At 41.4% G+C, this 17,201-nt stretch overlaps 1 long non-coding RNA gene across 1 annotated transcript in view; it reads left to right on the forward strand.

Annotated features, from left to right (window-relative positions):
* LOC139040143 (uncharacterized) overlaps window positions 1-16,421 on the forward strand; it is a 28,925-nt gene extending 12,504 nt beyond the window's left edge. The window contains exons 2-3 of the long non-coding RNA XR_011494068.1: window positions 5,244-5,908; window positions 12,966-16,421. This is a non-coding gene — a long non-coding RNA (uncharacterized lncRNA). The remainder of the gene's footprint in view (window positions 1-5,243; window positions 5,909-12,965) is intronic.
* Window positions 16,422-17,201: the final 780 nt, after the last annotated feature.

Genomic DNA, 17,201 nt, shown 5'->3' on the forward strand with positions numbered 1-17,201 from the left:
CTCCATCATACCTGAAGGATATTTTTGCTGGATAGAATATTCTTAGCTGAAAGTTTCTGTCTTTCAGAATTTTGAATATATCATTCTACTCTCTCCTAGCCTGTAAGGTTTCTGCTGAGAAATCTGCTGAAAGCCTGATAGAGGTTCCTTTGTAGGTTATTTTCTTCTGCCTTGCTGCCTTTAATATTTTTCCCTTGTCATTGACTTTTGCCAGTTTTACTAATATATGCCTTGGAGAAGGTCTTTTTACGTTGATGTAATTAGGAGTTCTATTATCGTATTTTACTTGTAGTTCCAGCTCCTTCCCCAGGTTTGGGAAGTTCTCAATTATTATTTCTTTGAACAAGCTCTCTGCTCCTTTTTCCCTCGCTTCTCTCTCTTGAATACCCATAATCCTTATGTTGCATTTCCTAATTGAGCCAGATATTTCTCGAGGAATTTCTTCATTTCTTTTTAGTCTTCATTCTCTCTCCTCCTCCATCTGAAGCATTTCTATTCTCTAAATTGCTAATTCTGTCCTCCATAATATCAGCTCTGTTATGTAAGGACTCTAGATTTTTCTTTATCACATTCATTGTATTTTTCATCTCTAACATTTCTGATCGGTTTTTCTTTATAGTTTCAATCTCCTTTGTGAAGAATTCCCTCTGTTCATTAATTTTACTCCTGATTTCATTGAACTGTCTGAGTTTGCTTATAACTTGTTGAGTTTTCTTATGATAGCTATTTTGAATTCTCTGTCATTTAGATTGTAAGTTTCTGTGCCTTCAGATTTATTTCTGGGGCTTGTCATTTTCTTTCTGTTCTGGAGTATTAATATACCTCTTCATACTATTTGATGGGGTGGATTTGTGCCTTCACATAGTGGTAGTATCTTCTCATAGATGCCACCTGCCACCCCAGCAGGTGGGCAGGAGCTGTGTGTTCTGAGCCCACTGTGACCCCTGACAGCTGTGCCTATCCTTTGGATGCTATGCTGACAGGGCCCATCTGCATTTGCCCGCTCACCACCACTGCTTTACAAACACATGCACCAGCGCTCTGGCAGGGGTCCCTTCCTCTGGCAGACCAGCTGAGCCACACCAGGTGGGGGAGAGAGGCACTTTCTTTCATATGCATGCTCCTGGGGGCATTCCCACTCTTCCCTTGCTTTTGCCCTCCTGGGGTGCTTGGCTTTGTGAATATGCCCTGTGATTGTTTAGCCATCTCAGTGTGGAGCTTTCCCATGGCCTGGGAGGCAACTCAGAGAGCAAAGGCATTTCCACAGAGGACTTCCTCTTCCCTCCTCTCCTCTCAGAGTCACACATGGTCCCACACCCTAGGTCACTGTCATTGGGGTAGGGAAAGGAGATTCCCTTATTTCCTTCCACTGCCTTCCAGAGGATCCAGCACCTTCACCTTCAGATGTATGGCTGCATGGGTTTCTCAGATGTCAATTGTGTTGTGTGAATGTCCCCTGTTGGTTTCTGAGCGTCCTTTTTGTTGCATCTTAGTGGAGAGAGTCTAAGGGAAGAGCTCACTCTGCCACGATGCTGATGTCACTCTAGCTCTCCATTCTACTTTATATCTCTATGAATTTGCCCATTCTAGATACTTCATTTAAGTGTAATCATACATTGTTTGTCCTTTTTTTCTAGTTTATTGCCCTTGGCATAATGTTTTCAAGGTCCATCCATATTGTAGCAGGTACCAGAACTTCATTCTTTTATATGGCAGAGTAATAATCCATTGTATGTTTATACCACATTTTTTTCATCTGTTCTTCTGTTGGACACTTGTATTGTTTTCACTTCTTGGCTGTTATGGATAATGCTGCTATGAACATTGGCATTTTTGAATTCCTGTTGTTAACTCTTTTGGGTACATACCTAGGTGTGGAATGCTAGGTCATATGGTAATTCTATGTTTAACATTTTGAGGAACAACCAAACTATTTTCCACAGTGGCTGCAACATTTTACATTCCTACCAGCAATGTACAAGGGTTACAATGTCTCTACATCGTTGCCAACATTTGTTATGGTCTGTATTTTTTTATATATACAATAGCCATCCTAGTGGGTAGGAAGTGGTAAGAACATGTTTAGTTTTGTAAGAAACTGCCAAATTGTCTTCCAAAGTAGTTGTACCATTTTGCAGTCCCATCAGTGATGAATAAGAGTACGTGTTTCTCCACATCCTCCTCAGCATTTGATATTGTCAGTTCTTTGAATTTTAGCCATTCTAATAGGTGTGTAGTAGTTTTAATTTGTTTTAATTTGAAGTTCCCTAATAACATATGACATTGAGCATCTTTTCTTGTGCTTTTTTGCCATTGGTGTATCTTCTGTGGTGAGGTGTCAGTTTGGATCTTTTGCCATTTTTTAATCGGATTGTTTGTTTTCTTACTGTTGGGTTTTAAAAATTCTTAGTATATTTTGAATACAAGTCTTTTACCAAATATGTGCTTTGCAAATATTTCTCCCAGCCTGCAGTTTGTCTCTTTATTTTCTTAACAGTGGCTTTTGCAGTGCAGTTTTAAATTTTAATGGAGTCCAACTTATCCATTTTTTTCTTTCACGGATCATGCTTATGGTTTGTGTAACTAAAAAGTCATCACCAAGCCCAGGGCCCCTAGGTTTTCTCCGATGTTATCTTCTAGGAGTTTTATGGTTTTGTGTTTTACGTGTAGGTCTCCAATCCATTTTCAGTTGACTTTTGTGAAATGTATAAGAACTGTTGTCTAGATTTTTCTTTTTGCATGAGAATGTCATTGTTCCAGCACAATTTGTTGAAAAGACTAGCATTTCTCCATTCAATTGCCCTTACTCCTTTGTCAAAGATCAGTTAACTATTTTTATGTGTGTCTGTTTCTGGGTTCTCTATTTTGTTCCATTGATCTGTCTATTCTTTCATCAGTAATGCACTATCTTGATTATTGTAGTTTTACAGTAAGTCTTGAAATCAAATAGTGTCAGTCCTCTTCCTTTTTTCTTCTTCAGTATTGTGTTGCCAATTCTGGGTCTTTTGCATTTCCATGTACACTTTAGAATTATTTTGTCAATATCCACAAAATAACTTGCTGAGATTTTGATTGGGATTGCATTCAATCTATAGATCAAGTTAGGATGAACTGACACCTTAACAATATTGAGTGTTCCTATTCATGAACATGGAATATCTCTCCATTTATTTAAATATTTGTTTATTTCTTTCATCATTTTTTAAATTTCTTTTACTACTTGTACTCATTTTGTTATATGTACATACACATTTTATTCCTATGTACTTAAATTTCACTAATGTAAATGGTGTTGTGTTTTAAATGTCCAATTACAATTGTTCATTGCTGGTATATAGGAAAGCAATTGAGTTTTGTATATTCACCTTATGTCCTACAACCTAGCTATAAGCCCTTATTAGTTGCAGGAGATTTTGTTTGTTTGTTTGTTTGTTTGTTCTTTGGATTTTCTATGTAGACAATTATGTCATCTGTTAATAGAGAAAGTTTTATTTCTTTTTTCTTTTTTTTGAGGAAGATTAGCCCTGAGCTAACTACTGCCAATCCTCCTCTTTTTGCTGAGGAAGACTGGCCCTGAGCTAACATCCATGCCCATCTTCCTCTACTTTATATGTGGGATGCCTACCATAGCATGGCTTTTGCCAAGCAGTGCCATGTCCACACCTGGGATCCAAACTGGCGAACCCCAGGCTGCCGAGAAGCAGAACGTGCGAACTTAACTGCTGCACCACCGGGCTGGCCCCGACAGTTTTATTTCTTTGTTCCCAATCTGTATACTTTTTATTTTTTTTTAATTGTCTTAGTGCATAGGTAGGACTTCCAGTATTTTGTTGGATAGAAATTGGTAAGAGGGGACATCCTTGCCTTGTCTCTAGTCTTACAGGGAAAGCATCTAGCTTCTAACCACTAAATATGATGTTAGCTGTAGGGTTTTTTTAGTTGTTCATCAAGTTGGGGGAGTTCCCCTCTATTCCTAGTTTGCTGAGAGTTTTTATCATGAATGGATGTTGGATTTTTGTCAAATGCTTTTCTGCATGATATAACCTTGTGATTTTTCTTTTTTTAGCCTATTGATGTGATGGATTATATTAACTGATTTTTCTAATATTGAACTATATTGCATACCTGAGATAAATCCCACTTGGTCGTGTGTATAATTCTATTTACATATTGTTGGATTCAAGTTGCTAATTTTTTTTTGAGAACTTTGCATGCATGTTCATGAAATATATTGGTCTGTAATTTTCCTTTCTGGTAATGTCTTTATCTGATTTTGGTATTAAGGTAATTCTGGCCTCATAGAATGAGTTAAGAAGTGTTCCCTCTGCTTCTATTTTCTGGAAGAGATTGTAGAAATTTGGTATCAGTTTGTTTTTCCTTACATGTTTGGTAGAATTCACCAATGAAACCATATGGGCCTGATGCTTTCTGTTTTGGAGCAGTATTAATTATTGATTCAACTACTTTAATAGATATGGACCTATTCAGATTATCTGTTTCTCCTTGTGTGAGTTTTGGTAGATTGTTTTCAAGGAATTGGTCCGTTCGTCTAGGATATCAAATTTGTGGGTATAGAGTTTTTTATAGTATCTCTTTATTATTCTTTTAATGTCTGTGGAATCGTTAGTCCCATACTGTATCAGTGTCATTAATCCCATAGTGGTCCACTGGATCAGTAGTGATGGCCCCTCTTTCATTTATGATATTAGCAATTTGTGTCTTCTCTCTTAGGAAAAAAAGCCAGGTTAGCCTGGCCTGAGGTTTCTCAATTTTATTGATCTTTCAAAGAACCAACTTTTGGTTTTGTTGATTTTCTCTTTTGCTTTCCTGCTTTAAATTTCACTGATTTCTGCTTGAATTTTTACCATTTATTTTCTTTTGCTTGCTTTAGGTTTATATTGTTTTTCTTTCTCTAGTTTCCTAAAGTGGAAACCTAGATTATTGGTTTTAGATATTTCTTTTTTTCTAACATAGGTATCCAATGCTACAAATTTCCCTCTAATCACTGCTTTTGCTGTATTCCACAAATTTTAACAAGTTGTACTTTCATTTTTATTTAGTTCAAAATATATATTTTTAATTTCACTTGAGATTTCTTCTCTGATTCATGTGTTATTTAGAAGTGTGTTATTTAATCTCCAAGTATTTTGAGACTTTCCAGCTATCTTTCTGTTACTGGTTTCTGTTACTATGTGGTCTGAGAAGATACTTTGTATAATTTTTGTTCTTTTAAATTTGTTCAGGTGTATATCATATGGCCCAGAATGCAGTCTATCTTGGTGAATGTTGCATATGAGCTTGAGAAGAATGAGTATTCTGCTGTTGTGGATCAAAGGAATCTGTACATGCCAGTTAGCTAATGAACACTAACCATCCAGGTCAGAGCAACTGCAACAATGCCTAATTTTGGCTGGAAATCGGCTCAGAGACAATATGTATGAAACTTGCTTGGATAAATGTAATATCTGAAAATATCAATATGTTCTGAGAAGATTCCTGCTTTTGGCTAAGATAGAGTAACAAGAATCAGATTTACTCTCATATCTGAAACAACTATCTTTTAAAAAACTGATAAAATATAAGACATAACAGTTTTTTTGAAGAAGAAGATTAGCCCTGAGCTAACCACTGCCAATCCTCCTTTTTTTGCTGAGGAAGACTGGTCCTGAGCTAACATCCGTGCCCATCTTCCTCACTTTATATGTGGGATGCCTACCACAGCATGGTTTTGCCAAGCAGTGCCATGTCCACACCCGGGATCTGAACCAGCAAACCCCAGACTGCCAAAGCGGAACGTGTGAACTTAGTCGCTCTGCCACTGGGCTGGCCCCAAGGCATAACAGTTTTTAAGATACTGGACATCATACAATGAAGGCTAGCGATCTCTGAGAGATGGGAAGAGAATGAGGTGAGTCCAATGATTTCTCCAGCTTACTGCCTGGACAAAGTTGCCGGTCTATGACACAGAGAAGGGAAATCTAAGCAGAGCGTGGTGGAGGAGACAAAGCTGGGAATTTGGGGAGGTCAAGGAGACTAGAGGTCACAAGGCAGAGGACAGAGCTTTACAGAGAGAAACTCTAGCCATCTGCAGAGTGGTGCCCTTGAATCTTTAAATGAGTCCCAATAAGGGCATTCATGTGAGAAAACTACTCAATGTCAGCGGAGGAACCACCTGAAAGGATGAGAGGAAACAAGGGTTGTTGCTCCCACAGGGTCGTGTTCCCATTAGCCAGAGTGGAAAACAATAATTCACGGGGCGTTGCGCAGAGCACTTAGAAGGATTTTGCCTTAGTCGTGAGGCAAAATTAGCTCTAGACTAAATACTACCACTCTAGTTTCAGCCAACAAGTCAAAAACAAGATCCAAAGGATCACACCAGCAAAGATAATAACATGCAATCACATATATTTCAGATTTTTGTTTTTATTTTGAAATGGTAGTTTTATTTTTTTTTACAAGTTAAAGGTAAATTTTTTAATCAACTAAGATTTTTCAGTAATCAGCTGATAGATGTATCACTGATATCCAAGGATGAAAAGTGAAATGTACAGCCAGACTGCACTGTGACGACTAAGATTGTTACATCAGCATCTGAGACCGCTGCCCCCATTGTTCATGGTGGCGCAAGGTCAAGTTCTCAAGGAAGGAATTTGATTAGCTTAACCCGATCTGAGAACTGATTCCCTTTCAGCCATAATCTAGTCCAATAAGGTCACAAAACACAAATGCACAAACCGTGGGTGAGTGTAGGAGGCAATGATTGATAGCTCTAGTATAGGAGTCATCCATTTTGATCATTATCTAGTCCAATCAAGGTTACAAGACACAGAGGCTGGCCGGTGGCGCTGCGGTTAAGTTCACACATTCCACTTCTCAGCGGTCTGGGGTTTGCCAGTTCGGATCCCAGGTGTGGACATGGCACCACCTGGCAAAAGCCATGCTGTGGTAGGCGTCCCACATATAAAGTGGAGGAAGATGGGCACGGATGTTAGCTCAGAGCCAGTCGTCCTCAACAAAAAGAGGATTGGCAGTAGTTAGCTCAGGGCTAATCTTCCTAAATTAAAAAAGAAAAAAAAGATTACAAGACACAGATGCACAAACTGTGGGTGAAGCCAGATGAGTATAGGAGGCAACTGTCCATTTCTAAATTCTGTGATGGCAAAGGGCAGTGCGTATTTTTAAAAATTTGAATATTGGTAATAGTTAAAACCAGGAGAGGGGTGAGATCAGCCACGGAGAAGGTAGATGGAGAAGGGCCAAGGAGTGGACTCTAGTAGGAACCCTTGACACACACGAGATGACAGTGAGAACAAGAGGAGGAACAAAAGAATTACAAAGAATCCAAAGCTATGTGATATTTCATGTTAGAGAGTTTAAAGAAGATAAAAATAATCAATAACGCAAATGGACAGTTTTTATAGGAGAAGGTCTGAAAGACGTCCAATAGATTTGGCAATATGAAGGTCACTGCTGACCTTATTAACAGCAATTCCAATAATGTTGTGGGGTCAGAGGCCAAACTGCAATGAGTATACAATGAATGGGAATAAGACAGAGACACAAGTGTCTCTTATTCTACCAAGAAGTCTGATTGAAAAGAGAAGAGAAATTAAAGGAAAATTAGAGGGGAATGTGGTGTCAGTGGATGATTTAAAAATTTTATTTGGGATAAAAGTCTTTTTTTTTTTTTTTAAAGATTGGCACCTGAGTTAACAACCATTGCCAATCTAATTTTTTTTCTTTCTGCTTTTTCTCCCCAAATCCCCCCAGTACATAGTTGTATATTTTTTCAGTTGTGGGTCCTTCTAGTTGTGGCATGTGGGATGCCACCTCAACGTGGCCTGATGAGTGGTGCCATGTCCACGCCCAGGATCCAAACCAGCAAAACCCTGGGCCGCCACAGCAGAGCACGCAAACTTAACCACTAGGCCATGGGGCCGTCCCCTGGGATAAAAGTCTTAAGCATATTTGTCATCTGAGGAGAAGAAGCTAATAGACAGGTGGAGCTGAAGATGCGAGAGGAAAATGATGAAAGAAACAAGAATCTGTGGGAGGCGTGAGGGAACAGGGTCAAGGATATAGGTGGTAGGGTCAATTTTTAAATTTTTAATATTTAAATTTAAATATATTGTTTAATACAGTGAGTTAAAATATTTTCTATCTGTGTTCCTCTCTTCTTTTTTCTCTTTTTAATTTTTATCTCAACTTTGAAATGGGTAATGCATTCACAACATTCAATTTTTTTTAAGTTACGGAAGGGTACACACTGAAAAGTCTTCCTCCCACCGCCACCCACCAGCTTCCTAATTTTTCTTCCCATAGACGATCAAATTCATGAGCTTCTTGTCTAGCCTTCTAGAGATACGTTGTGCATACACGAGCAAAAAAGTACATTTATTCTTCTCTCTTTTTTTCACACAAATGGAAGCATTCAATACACATAATTCTTACTTTTGCTTTTTTTAAATCTAACAATATATTTTGGAAATCTTTCCACAATAAGCACACAAAGTGTTTCCTCCTTTTTTCTGACTGCATTGTATTCCAATCTCCTACTCATGGTGGGCATATTACTGGCAATTATAAACATTGCTGAAATGATTTGTTTTGTACATCAAACTATGAGACATCTGCAGGATAAATTCCTGGAATTGGAATAATTGGTTCAAAGGATATGCATATAAAAAATTTCAGTCTATATTATGAGAAGCAGAAAAGTATTGCAGTTAAGAACTAACAGCTTTAGACTGCTTAGATCCAAGCTTCATCATTGACTAGTTATATGGCCATGGGCAAGTCCTTGTGTTTGTTTCCTCATTTTTAAAACGGAGATGGTGATAATAATAGTACCTACCTTGTAGAGTTTTTATAAGGATTAAATGAGATAGTAGATGTAATACAATACAAATGCTCAATAAAGTTATTATTTTGCCACATTGTTAGAGGAGTTGATTAGAAACAGCAGTAGCAATTCCTTACCTTTAAGATTGAAGGAAAGGATGTGATAGAGTGTAAATTAAGGGAAATTGAACTTAATGGCCTCAGATTCCTTAAGTAAAAGGTAAGGTTATCTGCTGAGCATGAAAAGAATGGGGTTGAGAATGGGGCTTGAAGTTTGGAAGAGTAATTGAAGTGGAAGTAAGGACTTGATGAGATGAAGGAATTGTGAGGTTGGGATGTTGGCTTATCATCCTCCATGGACTCTAAAGTCATGCGGGATGACAGAAGGATGGAGAGGAAAGATGTGAGCCTGGTGCCCAAATCTTAAAATGAATCTTAAATGAAAATGAGCAATAGGAGGTCAGTAAGTAATTGCAATGACAAAGGTTTGAAACTGTAAAGGAGCAAGAATTCGTACTCAAAGGTGGAGGAGTGGAGGCCTGGAGGCTGTTGCAAGTGAAGAGACTGTCAATTCCATTGCCTAACCTGGACAATAGATGTCTTCAAAAGGACAGCAGGGGAAGGGCTGTCCTCAGAGAAGGGTCCAGTTTCGGTAAGGCAGGAGGTAGAATATTCTATAGTTAGATAAGGAAAAGAGGGAGGTATGCTTGTTCTAGAAAGAGAGAATACCAGAGGGCTCAGAAAAAAGGTTTTTGAGAGAAGGAGAGAAGCAATTGGAGGCTGGGTGGAGTAGAAGCATCATAAAGCAAGATGGGGATGGGAATAGGTAAGAATACAGGGAGCCTTCAGCCGATGGGGAAGTCACTGTTTTTGGAAGCTGATGAAAGCTATGGATCCTCTCTCCAGAAAAATATATATTTATACATAACACGCACCACAAACTCCATACACACCCAACTTTTTTAAAGTAAACTTTTTACTGAAGTATAACATACATACAAATAATTGGTGTCCAGCTAAGAGTGAACATACTGTGTTACCAGCAACTAGATCAAGAAACAGAACATTACCTGCTCCCCAGAAACCTCCCCTTGAGACCTCCTTCAGCCACTAACCACCCCCTAAGGGTAACCACTAGCCTGACTTCTATAACCACAGATTAGTTTCATATATTTTTTGAAACTTACATAAATGAAATCATACACTATGCATTCTCATGAGCCTGGTTTCTTCACTCAATGTTATGTTTGTGAGGTTCATCCATGTCGGCACAAGTAGTTGCAGTTCATTCCTTCTCATCTCTGTATAGTATGACGTATGACAATTTATCCATTCTACAAATCAATAAATATTTGGGTTTTTCCTAGTTTGGATGATTACAAATAGCGCTGCTATGAACACTCTTGAACATGCCTTTTGGTGAACATATGTACACATTCTGCCGGTTGTATACCTAAGAATAGTGTTCCCGGGTCATAAGTTCAGCTCTAGTAGATAATGGGGCTTGTGTTTTAGACAAGAAACGAGGAAAACAGGGAAGCAAGGGAAGGGAAATTCATACAAGCTTTCAGTCTGAAATCTGGTGTAAAGTTACACAGGATATTTTGCATTAATCATTTATCAACACTGAGACCAAATTAAAATCACAACAATCAAAGACTTGAATAAATCCAGAGGGAGATTCTTTGAAAATATTAATAGAACCTCTGACAAGCCAAGTCAAGAAAAAAAATAGAAAACACAAAATTTTAAGAAACATTAATTGCCATAATAACTCCAGAAGACTGAGAAGAGTTGAGAACACCAATAGCTATTGAAGAAACTGGAAAATTATGTTAGAGAATTATCTTTCCAAAAAAGGCACTAGGACCTGACAATTCTCATGGTCACCTTTCTTTAGAACTTCAAAGAATAGGCCATTCCCATGCTATTTAATCTGCTTTAGCATATAATAAAAGATTGAAGGTTTTACCAATAACTTTATACAACTAGAAAATCATAATACCAAAATCTGACAATGCATAAATAAGAAAATTATAGCCCAAGTTTTCATATGACAAGAGATGCAAAAGAAAGAAAATCCTAAGTAATTTACAAAGAGAATTTAATTCTATCTTAAAACACTCTGGGGGGTGGCCCCATGGGCTAGTGGTTAAGTCCAGCACACTCTGCTTCGGTGGCCCAGGTTGGGTTCCCGGGTGCGGACCTACACCACTCATTGGCCGCCATGCTGTGGCAGCAACCCGTGTAAAAAATAGAGGACAACTGGCACAGATGTTAGCACAGGGCAAATCTTCCTCAAGCCAAAAAAAAGAAGAAGAAGACATTCTGGATAAGGTACTACTATTCCAGGAATAGTTGGACACCCAAGAAATCTATTAAAATAATGCATCTCATAAATAAGTCAGTATTTGTCACAAGTCTTTAAAATATGCATACATAGCCTTTGACCACAACTCCACTTTTAGGATTCTATCCTAAGAAAATATTAACAGTTATGCAGAAAGGTTTCACTACAAGGCTATTTCTTAGTGTTGTTTATATCAACAACAAAGACAAAAACAGAAACAACCTAAATGTCCACTAATACAATACAGTATCAGTTAAATAAACTATGCTGTATATGTATGATATACATACAATGGAATAATATGCAGCCATTAAAAATAATGTTGTAGAAGGGGCCGGTCCAGTGGCACAGCAATTAAGTGTGTATGTTCTACTTCAGCGGCCTGGGGTTCACCGGTTCGGATCCCAGGTGTAGACACAGCACCACTTGGCAAGCCATGCTGTGGCAGGCGTCCCACATATAAAGTGGTGGAAGATGGGCATGATGTTAGCTCAGGGCCAGTCTTCCTCAGCAAAAAGAAGAGGACTGGCAGTAGTTAGCTCAGGGCTAATCTTCCTCCAAAAAAAAAAATAAAATAATGTTGTAGAAAAGTCTTTAATAACAGAAAAATGTGCATGCCCCCAAAAAATGCAATATGGGTTCATTTAGGCTAGCAAATACATTTCAAATTTTTCATTTATCTTTAGCTATCCACATTTGCCAGATTTTCTGCAATTATCATGTATAACTTTTATAATACGGTGATGAGGATGTGAAACAACAATTTTTTTTTCCTGCTTTTTCTCCCCAGTCCCGCCAGTACATAGTTGCATATCTTAGTTGTGGGTCCTTCTAGTTGTGGCATGTGGGACACTGCCTAAGCATGGCCTGATGAGCGGTGCCATGTCCTCACCCAGGATCTGAACCAGTGAAACCCTGGGCCACTGGAGCGGAGCACATGAACCTAACCACTTGGCCATGGGGCCTGCCGCAACAACTTCTCGAAATCTTTTTTTTTTTTTAATTTTTTTGCTGAGGAAGATTTGCCCTGAACTAACATCTGTGCCAATCTTCCTCTATTTTTTGGTATGTGGGCCACCAGCACAGCATGGCCACTAACAGAGCAGTGTAGGTCTGTGCCCGGGAACTGAACCCAGGCCGCTGAAGCAGAGTGTGCTGAACTTAAACACTAGGCCACAGGAGCTGACCTCTACATTTTTTTTTTAAATTCCGATTTTTGTTACACAATATTATAAGCCAATATGACCTCAATAAAATAATAATGAAAAACAATAATAATAAAATTCCCATGTCTAGCTTGTGGTTGTGGGTGAAACATCAGAGAACCACCTGGCATTTACTTTAGGATAGAAGGTTCTTATTCATATTTCTCTACCAGCTGGTTGACACCACTTAGGTCTGGATCACAGGACCCAGGCCTCCCCTCTTCTCACCAAGCTGTCACACTTTACACAAGATCTCCTCATCCGGTCTACCTTGGCACTGATCCCAAAGTCACCTCCTAAAACTCCACTGTCCCGGTCACTCCTGTTACAGGCTCCTAACATCAGCCCTGATATCAGTTCCCCCACATTGAACCCAGCGTATATGGGGTTAAAACTAAAACCCACCACCCCCTTTCCTGCTTCTCTAGCTCCACTCATATGTAAATACCTGTTTCTTTAAACTTGGACTCCTTGAGCTTTACAACTAAATGGCAGTTACAAATTGTGAAAAGCCCAGGTGGCCTGGAGTTGGAGGCACACTAAAGTTTAGCTAATCATGTGTCCTTGAGTTTGCCAGGAAAGCCGCTGTCTCAAGAGTATCAAGGAGCGGAGGCTTCCCAGACCTCAACTCCTCGACTCCCGGCGCTGGAACCCGCCTCAAACAGGAAGAGGAGACAACTGCGAAGGACGCCCACCTGCCATCCTCCTATCTCACCCTCCCCCCCGCCTGGCTGCAAGCAGCCTCTCATGGCCAAACGCAGGCTGGTGGGAAAATGCCAAACTGCACAAGCTACATGCGCCCCCTCCCCTCCCCAAAACCCCAGATAAAAATCCCTGCCCATTCCTCATTGGGGAGCCAGCAATTTTTGAGGCACGAGCCCTTGCTTTGCTCCCTGTGCCTGGCATAGTAAAAACCTTTCCTCTTCCACTCAAGACTCTGTTCTCGTTATTTGGATTGGCATCGGGTTCAGAGACCGAACTTTCGGTTACAAATTTGGCGACCCAGATGGGACCTGTGGGTGGCCCCCACTGAGACCCCCTTGGCTTGATAGGATGCTCCAGAGTCGTATTCTGTGCCTGCCCCAATAGGGGAAGTGGAGGGTTGGAGGAAGACTCAGGGAGGCCAGATCGCCGAGGGCCGGTGCTTAGGTGGTGGGACTTCATCCCAGGTCGAATCCAGGTCTGCTCCCTTGGCCGGACTCCACGGAGCGCCAGGGACAGCTGGAGGGACCGCTGCAGCAGCTGCCAAAGCCTATTTTGCTTTGGGAGTCTTCCCTCCTGCCTCCTCCCAGGGCGACTGTTCAGACCTCTGGTTACCAGGGAAGCTATCTTGAGGAAAAGGAAAGTGCATTTGTTTGAAGTCGCCACGACGCCCCGGCCAAATTTTGGTAAGTCCCCCGGGTGTGCACAACCGAGGTCCCTTGTCCTTGCTCATTTGGGAAGATCTGCACAGCCGATCTTCATTTGTTGGGCGCCCCCGAGTGTAGGACACGGACTAAGCTGGGACTGGAAGCACTTTGGTTTTGGTTTTGGTTTTTGGCTTCCGTTTGTGGCCGTGGGTTTTTGGGAAAGCGCGCTTGTTTGGTATTTGTTTTTGTCTGTCTGTCTGTCCTTTCAAAGTGTCAACATGGGAGGCACCATATCTGTTCCACCTAAGAGCCCCTTGGGGAAAATATTGGCTGACTGGTCGACCTATAGTTATAAGCCAATGAGGAAAAATCAAATGGTATTCTATTGTAACACTGCCTGGCCAATGTGTGTCTTGGAAAGCGAGGAAAGATGGCCATTGAATGGAACTTTAAATTATTACACTATATTGCAGTTGGAGTGGTTTTGTGAAAGGTCTGGGAAGTGGGATGAGATTCCGTATGTGCAGGCTTTTATGCGGTTGCATAATCAGGAAGGTGAACGGCCAGGGACCAAGCTGATGGTCCAAAGAAAAGCTAAGCCTCCGGTAGTCAAAGATATTCGGACACCGGAAGAAAAACTTGATGAGGACATAACTGCCTTGAGTGTGTTAAATCCTTTTAATCCTAATTTCAATGTGACACAACCACCAATGGTAGGTGCCTCCCGCTCCCCACCGCAACCCCAGGCGGCGGGAAGCAGGAGGGAACCCCCACAGCAACTGCCCCCTTTGTGTCTGCCAGTATCAGATGAAGAGGTGGTAGTGGAGGCCAAGTCTCCAACAGATCAGCCTAGGAACGAACCAGGAGCAGGAACTGTCTCCCCCTCGAGAACCCGACAGGGTGCTCCTTTTGGCCAGGGGTCTTCTGGAATGGGGGCAGGGCAATTCCCTCTGCGCCAGCTGCCCGTAGGGACAAACGGTCAGGGGCAACCGGCCACCTACTATTGGACTTATACCCCTTTCTCAACCTCTGATTTGCTAAACTGGAAAAACAAGAACCCGTCCTACCAGAAAGAGCCACAAAAGATGACAGATTTGTTTACAACTATTTTTTCTACCCATCGCCCTACTTGGGCAGACATTCAATCTTTGTTAAGTATAATGCTTACAGGCGAGCGGCGCCTTGTAGTGATAAAAATCAGGGAAGAGGCTCAGCATTTGCATGATGAGGATCCCACTCAAACTCCCACTCCCGACGTGGCCACACCCCAAGTAGAGCCCAGTTGGGACCCAAACACAGATGCAGGGAAAGCACTATTAAGCCATTACCGAAGGTGTTTTGGCTGGACTTAAAAAAGGAGTCCCCAAACAAAGGAGCCTAAACAAAATTCAGGAACTCCGGCAAGAAACAGGAGAAAATCCTGCAGCGTTTTTAGAATGCATATATCAGGCCTACAGAAAATATACTGATTCAGACCCAGAAGCCCCTGAAAACCTTCGGATGGTCAACATGACCTTTATTGGACAGAGTGCCCCAGACATTAGGAGGAAGCTTAATAAGGTTGAAGGGGCCATAGCCACGAGCCCTGGTCAATTAGTGGAAATTGCCTTTGAAGTTTATAATGCTCGGGAGGAGCATAAAGCCGGGCCAGTGAAAGTGCTCCATGCAGCTTCCCTAAACCGGAGAAATGGGGAAGGGGATCCAAGACTGAGGAGGAAAAGACTCCAAAAGTTAGAGAGAAATCAGTGTGCCTATTGCAGGGAGAAAGGGCACTGGAGAAACGAATGCCCTAAGCTAGAAATAGACACCAAAGGGGAAAGATGTCTTCCCCCAAGAAGGCCCATGGCCCCTCGAGTCCGGAACTTAGAGGAGGAAGATGATGATTGACGGGGCCCGGGGTTCCTTGCCATGCTGGCAGCTCCCATTCCAATAGTCCCCCACGAGCCCCGGGTACAAATGACAGTGGGGACCCAACTGGTTGATTTTCTAGAGGATACTGGTGCCACTTATTCAGTGTTAAACAGCAAATTGACATCATTAAGTAATTCCTCAATTGCCATTGTTGGAGTCACAGGCGAAACTCAGCAGAGACCCATGCTACAACCGCTGGAATGCAGCTTGGGAGAACAAAAGTTAAAACACAGCTTTTTCTATATACCAGACTGTCCCATTCCTCTCCGCGGACGAGATTTACTCTGTAAACTGAATGCTCAGATAACTTTTTCACACAAGAAGAAGCAGCTTCACCTACAGGTGCCACCAGAAAATGCATTCAGACTACAAGCCCTCCTGGAAAGAACGGAAGAAGGAGAGCACCCAATACCGCCTGAGAGCCACGAATGAGTGAGTCCAGCCGTCTGGGCTGATGGGGTGCCCGGACGAGCTCGATCTGCCAGCCCAATAAAAATTGAACTTAAAAAAGGAGCCTCTTGGGGCTGGCCCCATGGCCAAGTGGTTAAGTTCGCGCACTCTGCTGCAGGCGGCCCAGTGTTTCGTTGGTTTGAATCCTGGGTGCGGACATGGCACTGCTCATCAAACCATGCTGAGGCAGCGTCCCACATGCCACAACTAGAAGGATCCACAATGAAGAATATACAACTATGTACCAGGGGGCTTTGGGGAGAAAAAGGAAAAAATAGAATCTTTAAAAAAAAAAAAAAAAGGAGTCTCTTGTCCAAGATAGAAAAATATCCCCTGAAGAAAGAGGTCTTAAAAGGTATCCAACCGGTTTCGCAAAGATTTTTGCAGCGTGGGCTGATAAGGCCCTGCCAATCACCATACAACACGCCTATTTTACCAGTCAAGAAACCACACTCAGATGAGTACCGGTTTGTGCAGGATTTAAGAGCCATTAATGACATTGTACAGGATATACATCCAACAGTACCAAACCCCTATACACTATTAACTACTGTACCAGGGGAATACGGCTGGTTTTCAGTATTGGACCTTAAGGATGCTTTTTTTTGCATTCCATTGGAAAGGAAATCTCAGCTATTGTTTGCCTTCGAATGGCAAGACCCAAATACACGCGCCACCAACCAATATTGTTGGACTGTGTTGCCTCAGGGGTTTAAGAACTCCCCTACCCTGTTTAATGAAACTTTGGCAAAAGACTTGAGGGGACTCCAACTCAATCAGGGAACATTACTACAATATGTCGATGATTTGCTGGTAGCAAGTCCTAGTTACCAGCACTGCTTGAACAACACCATTATAGTGCTAAATCACCTTGCCTGGTGTGGCTACAAGGTATCCCCCACAAAGGCCCAGATCTGCAAACAACAAGTGGCCTATTTGGGTTTTCAAATAAGCCAAGGCACCCGCAACTTAATGTCTGACCGACGACAGGCGATTTTGCAGGTGAGAGCTCCTCAAAATCGAAGACAGTTAAGGGGATTCTTAGGTATGGCAGGGTTTTGCCGGATCTGGATTCCCAATTTTGGATTGATAGTC

The sequence above is a fragment of the Equus asinus genome, chromosome 2 (assembly GCF_041296235.1).
Source record: "Equus asinus isolate D_3611 breed Donkey chromosome 2, EquAss-T2T_v2, whole genome shotgun sequence".
Taxonomy (NCBI): Eukaryota; Metazoa; Chordata; class Mammalia; order Perissodactyla; family Equidae; genus Equus; species Equus asinus.